Here is a 6,472-nt window from a genome sequence, read left to right as displayed (position 1 = left end):
CAACAAAATCAAAACTTTCCTTACGAAGTAAACAATTTTAAGCAAGATTGTAGGGGCCACGGCACATGCTCGCCCACTCTTCATATAGAAGATGCCTTGAAGTTCTGGATCCACAGAAGGCCAGAAGGCTAGAAGTGTATTTTCGAACATAAATTTCTGTTCTATGAAGAATTTCATATGGTGTTGCAGTAATGAAACATGGGTTGGATTTATATTGTTGAATGCCTGTTGATTCTGATTTGTTCAATTTTTTCCAAATTGAATGTAGGATATCCCTTGTTGAGGTCTGTTTTGCATTTTACCTTCATATGTAGGGAATTGAATCTCTATTGGTTAACTCAAATTGTTAGATAAATTAAGTCATCCTGCACTTTTTTTTAGTTTCCCCTTTATGTCAATTGAATAGTACAATTAAATTTTATAGACTCTAAAGAATTTTTGTTTATCTGTTGGTTTTGAGGGTAGAACCATAAGTTTAGATTTGTTGTTGCTTTGAAACCACCATTTCAGCAAGATAAGAGGTTTATATCGATGATTTCATATCATTTCGTGATTTTAAACTTGAGGTGGTTTTCTTTGCAGGAATGGATTTCCATGAATTACTGGACATCCCCCAGAGGGAGACCGCAGAAAGTACCATGATGATGTTACTGTTATGATTATATCACTTGAAGACTTGAAGGACGAATTTGGAAGTCATCTAGCAGTCTCAAATTTCAACTAGAGCTACAGCCTACATGCAAGCGGTCTAAGAAGACTCGCAAATGGCCCATTTTAATTTATTGGGTCTCATTAATTTTAATCGTTGCACAGTATAAGAATTAATACAGCTAATAGAGGGAATCCTGGATGATAATGGCAAAAGGCTAATGTTAGATATTCATCAAGGTTTTAGGTAGGAGCCAAGAAAATTTGGTTTAAGGAGAAAAAAGGGTATCCGTAGATGGGATTGTAGGGAAATGATCTGTAGGGGAAAAGGGGATTCTTTTTTTTTTTTTTTTTTTCTACCTTTTAGAGAAATTTTGCATAGGTGGAGGCTTTTCCCATTAATTTGTGCTTTTCTTTTTTTCTTCCTTGCCAGAGCCAAGAAAATTGTGGTTGTAAATTGGTGGGTTACAAATTTACTTACAGAACTTGAGCACTCCCTTGTCAAAAATGAGCAGCTATAGTTCTGAGGTGGATTTTCAGCAAAGCAGGTTACTGAGTTGAAAATTTATTGAAATCCTTGGGTGGCTTATGCTTATGAAAACATTCGTACAATGAAGAATTCACTTTTGAGCACAATTATCACAAGTTGTTGGCTGGGGAGCTTGTCTCAGGGGTGAAATTGCTCCAGAAAACCCCAAAGTGTGCATTTACTTGAATGGCAATGTACATCGAGAAGAAGAATGTGTTTATGTGGATGAAAGTGAAAGGGGTTGTTATCATGAGACTCAAATTTAGCCATCCCTATCCCTTCTTTGCATATTTTGTTTTTTTAAATGAAATCTTTACCTTACAAAAAAAAAAAAAACAATTATTAAAGGGGAATTATTTTAGAGCAACTAAAGCCAATGAAACTATCCCGTCTGTTTTGAGATTAAGATACAATGTTCAATGTGTATGAACTCTTCAAATGTGTATGTAAGAACTTATTGTGGTAAAAAGATTATTGTATCTTATTCTCAAAGGTGTACATGATACTTATACACGAAGGAGAGGTTAAATGTCCGCAAGTAATGTGCTGTCAATTACATATTTTACAGACAAAATTCTGCGATGGTTAAATGTCCGCAAGTAATGTGCTGTCAATTACATATTTTACAGACAAAATTCTGCGATGATTTCCTTCTTAGTATTGGATCTTTCTTTACAAGACTGATTTAATTTGGATGTGATTTGATCCTTGGGTGACAGCATCGAATCTTCCAGATCCTTGGATTGCAAATGATAATGCAAAATTATAATAAATTACACCTGAAAATTAATAAGCTCTTCTCATGAAAATTTCATCAAACGTATAGAATGCAAAAAGAATATTAGAATTTAAAAAAGTTGTCACTGGTTGCATCAAGTGACACCCTCAACCTTTTAAGCATCGAAGCTATAAGTTAGGCTAGGGCTGCATCAAGCCAGAATGTGAAGCCACAAGAAAAGGAGATGAAATTAATCAACAACCAATAAAAAATAAAAAAAATAAAAAACAAAACAAAACATAACAAAAAAAAGACATTGAACTCAGACTCGTATACACAGGCACTCTTGAGTATCATATCCAGTCAGTACACGAGGACATACATATCCAAACAATGACACACCCAAAGCATTCAATCCCATATCCAAAACGGCAAAACTCATTCAAACACCAAAAATTTCAAAAGGGCATTCGATATTGTTGATAATGGCTCAAATTGTCAACAAGTGTGAAGATAATTGCTGGAAAATATCAATATTCAAGTGGGTGGGCTCAAGTTCTATTTATCTATAAAAAGATAATGTTAGTTTTAAAATGAGTCCAAGAACAACTTGAAATTTGATTTTTTTGGAGAAAACGTGTGTGGATAAATATGTGGGCTGCAATGCTTATCTTCATCATGGAAAATACTTTGTATTCATGATGGTTTCGTTTTCCCAGCAGCAATTGAATTAAAATTGTTCTCCTATTTTTCGTGATTAAGCCTCTATAAAAGGATATGTAGTCCTTGGTTGAGATTATCCGAAAAATCCAAATTGGTGAGAGCACTTTGTGGCATTTACAATGTGTATAGAATTTTTCTTTACTGAGTATTTGAGAGGGACAGTTGAGTGGGGTGTACAAGGTGTTAAGGGCTTAGGTTTGAGATATTAAACTTGAGCGGTTCAGGCTTGTACCATTGTACTCAATATTTCTCAATAGTAAAAAAGGAGACCGGATCACGTCCCGTGGACGTAGACATATGGCCGAACCACATAAACTCTTTGTGTACGTGTGTGATTGGTGTGTGTTCTCGAGTGTTTTCTTTCCAAACTTGTCTTTCGCATAAAGGGTTGGTGAGAAATTAGTTGCCAATTAATTATCAATTTTTCCAAAAATTTATATCAGAGCTTGGTTGTGGATTTCTACTCGTTAAGAAGAAATGCAGTCCTTGAAGTTTGAGATTGAAAGGTTCGACAGGAGAATGAACTTTGGCTTGTGGCAAATACAAGTCAAGGACATCCTAATCCAATCTGGGCTACCCAAAACGTTGAGAGGTATACCCGCCTCTAGTTCCAGTGATGGTGCCGAAAAATCCAGTACTAGCAACGTACACTGGGAGGATTTGGATCTGAGGGCAGCGAGTTCCATTCAGTTGTGTCTAGCTAAGAAAGTTGTTGCTAATGTGCAAGGGACGTCAACGGCAAAGGAGCTTTGGGAGAAGCTCGAGGAGATGTATAAGACGAAGGGAATCTCTAACCGAGTGTACCTGAAGGAGCAGTTTCATACACTGCGAATGGTTGAGGGTGCGACTATTTCAGACCATTTGAATGTTCTCAATGGAATCGTCTCGAACTCGAAGCTCTGGGAGTTAAAATGGACGATGAAGATAAGGCCTTGGGGCTTATCTTGTCTCTTCCGTCATCCTATGAACATATGAAGCCAATTTTGATTCATGGGAAGGAGAAGATTTTCTTCTTAGAAGTTACTAGCAAACTTCTGTCAGAGGAAAGAAGGCTGAGTGGTGGACAGAATTCTACAACTGAGAACTCGGTGTTGGTAGTTGCAAACTGGAAGAAAAAGAACCCTATGAAGGGAAATCTTGTATGCTGGGGTTGCGGGAAATCTGGACACGTTAAAAGAAATTGCCCAAAAAGAGGAGTAAGTTTGGCAGAGTGCTCCAAAAACACTAATACTGTTTCTCTCGTTACAGAGAGAGATGATGATGTTCTTTGATAAGGGCATGTACATCCTCTAGCATGACCGCTAAAAATATTAGGATAATGGATGTGTTCTATTAGCGGGTCCACATTTGCATACAAGACGTTGGTTTGGTTTTTTGATGTCGGGTATGTGGTGGAAAAGGGTGTCGATAGCTAACGAACTTCTAAGGGAACCAAACATGGAAATTGCACCATATTTTTCAGCAAGATTTTTTCGACATATGCCGAAAATGAAAATTCTTGGAATGGTTTAATTCTAAGTGCATGTGCTATTTATGGTAGAGCATGATAATTCTTGTAGAATTATTACTGTTGGTGTAGACAGTGTTTTGTACGACATCCTAGGGCGTGGGGATGGGCATCGGTCAAGATGCGGACTTGAGGTCTGAGGTGGAGGTTGCCAAATTTTCGCCAAGGTGGAGATTGTTGATAATGGCTCAAATTGTCAAAAAGTGTGAAGATGATTGCTGAAAAATATCAATATTCAAGTTGGTGGGCTCAAGTCCTATTTATTTATAAGAAGATAATGTTAGTTCTAAAAGGAGTTCAAGAACAACTTGAAATTTGATTTTTTTTTTTTTCTTTTTTTTGAGAAAACGTATGTGGATAAACATGTGGGTTGCAATGCTTATCTTCATCATGGAAAAGACTTTGTATTCATGATGGTCTTGTTTTCTCAGCAATTGAATTAAAATTGTTTTCCTATTTTTCGTGATTATATATATAATATGTTAATTTATGAACTAACTAGTTAGTATGTCAACTAATACATACACATGGATATTAAATAATTCATATAACATATATTATTTAATTACTAATATATATAACTATTTTTTTGTAATATATCTTGTATATATACATATACAAGATATATGAACGAGCTAACGAGTCATGCTAACGAGCCGGTTCGAGTCTTAAACGAGTCGAGCTCACGAGTTCCCGTTGAGTTTGATCGAGCAAGTCAAGTATGTATCACAACTAATCGAGCGGGTTTTAACAGTAACAAGCGTGCTTGTACACAGTGGCGGAGCCAGAATTTTCGTCCAGAGGGGTCAAAATTAAAAAATAAAGTTAAGAAAATTGATTAAAAATATTAAAGAACATAAATAATGAAATAAATAAACAATTCAAGAAATTTTAATTATTATTTAAAGCATATAAATGTAACTTATATTTTATTTTTTCACACCTAGCGTTAATTTATTCAAGAGAACCATTATTGTTTTCCATGATCTCCAGAACTATAATTATATATTTCATACAATTAAAATATGTGACAGAAAATATATATTCATCAAGAATTAATTTTAAAAAGTAATCTAGATATAAAAATCTGCATATACGATTTTATTTTTAAATGGTACATTTGTAAATAAATCAGTATAAAAATTTAATTACATATCTCATAATTTTAAAGAAACACAAAAATTGTCAAAAAGATTGACAAAGTGAAAATTTGTTCTAGTTTAAACACTCTTTTCACTTAGTAAATAAAAAAGCTAGTTACTTTGATTTGTCGATTGACTGAATTTTTAAGCAAATTTAAAGATATAATTACTGTTTGGCAATTTTCTAGGGTAAAAAATAGCATTGAAATTGACAATAGTTTCAAAATTGACACAGACTCATAGAGTCATAGTGATGCGATAAAAAAAAAGAAACAAAAAAAAAAAAGCAACTGCACAAGCTTTTTAAAACGGTGCATTGACAGCTTGCGAGTCTCATGCTTAGGTAAAAACGGGAACTTAACAACCAAAATGAAACGGTGTGTTTAGTAAAGTAGTAAAATATATCTCACATCGTCTTCTACCTCTTGTCTAACCAAAAACCTGAAACCCTGTAAGAATAAAAAAATCAAGATGTCGCCGCCTCACACTTGAGTCATTTGCCCTAATATCTGATGACTGATGAGTGGCTCAGGGCAATTTATTCCCTGTTGAGTGTTGAGGGTGGGCAAAAAGGCATTCAGGAAGATTCACGGAAAGTGGGGGAAATTTTTGGGTGTGAGGGGGGGCATTTGACCCCTCTCGACCCCCCTTCCCTCCGCCCCTGCTTGTACAGTATCGAGCTCGAGTTCGGGTCGAAGCTTAACCGAACAGGTATTGAGCGAGCTATCGAGTTGTATTAGCTCGTTTACACCCCTACCTGCACTTTACCATTTACAAGCTTTCTACCCTCACCCGTGATGTACTCTGCAAACCACCCGTGACAATTTCTCTTTACACCGACACAGTCTGAGTCTGGTCCACTGATAGATGAGATTGAATTATTGGGCATCATGGTCTCACAATGCAAGGATTCAATTTTCCTTTTCTGGCTGAACAAGTAATGAGGAAAGGATGAGAGAGGAATGAGATTTCCTCCATTATTTTTCTCCATTACGCTCGTGGGCTTTTATTCAGTAAGGCCAGATGTTTATGCAATGGGTTCCATCTGTCATCGTGCACGTTAATTATCAATCGTAATCTACATATGTGATCATGACCATTAGATTCAATGTACAAAAGTGGGCTCAATGGTATTTAAAACACCATATAATTGTCACTTAAATTGGTGCAAGACAGCTATATTCTATTTACCACGATGGACGGCT

At 35.8% G+C, this 6,472-nt stretch overlaps 1 long non-coding RNA gene across 1 annotated transcript in view; it reads right to left on the bottom strand.

The window, feature by feature from the left end:
- Window positions 1-1,674: 1,674 nt before the first annotated feature.
- LOC132183362 (uncharacterized) overlaps window positions 1,675-6,472 on the bottom strand; it is a 13,182-nt gene continuing 8,384 nt past the window's right edge. Inside the window, exon 4 of the long non-coding RNA XR_009440402.1 lies at window positions 1,675-1,956. This is a non-coding gene — a long non-coding RNA (uncharacterized LOC132183362). The remainder of the gene's footprint in view (window positions 1,957-6,472) is intronic.

Source organism: Corylus avellana, chromosome ca5 (genome assembly GCF_901000735.1).
Source record: "Corylus avellana chromosome ca5, CavTom2PMs-1.0".
NCBI lineage: Eukaryota > Viridiplantae > Streptophyta > Magnoliopsida > Fagales > Betulaceae > Corylus > Corylus avellana.
Note: the sequence above shows the minus strand (reverse complement) of the source record. Positions and strands in the feature narration are given on the sequence as shown.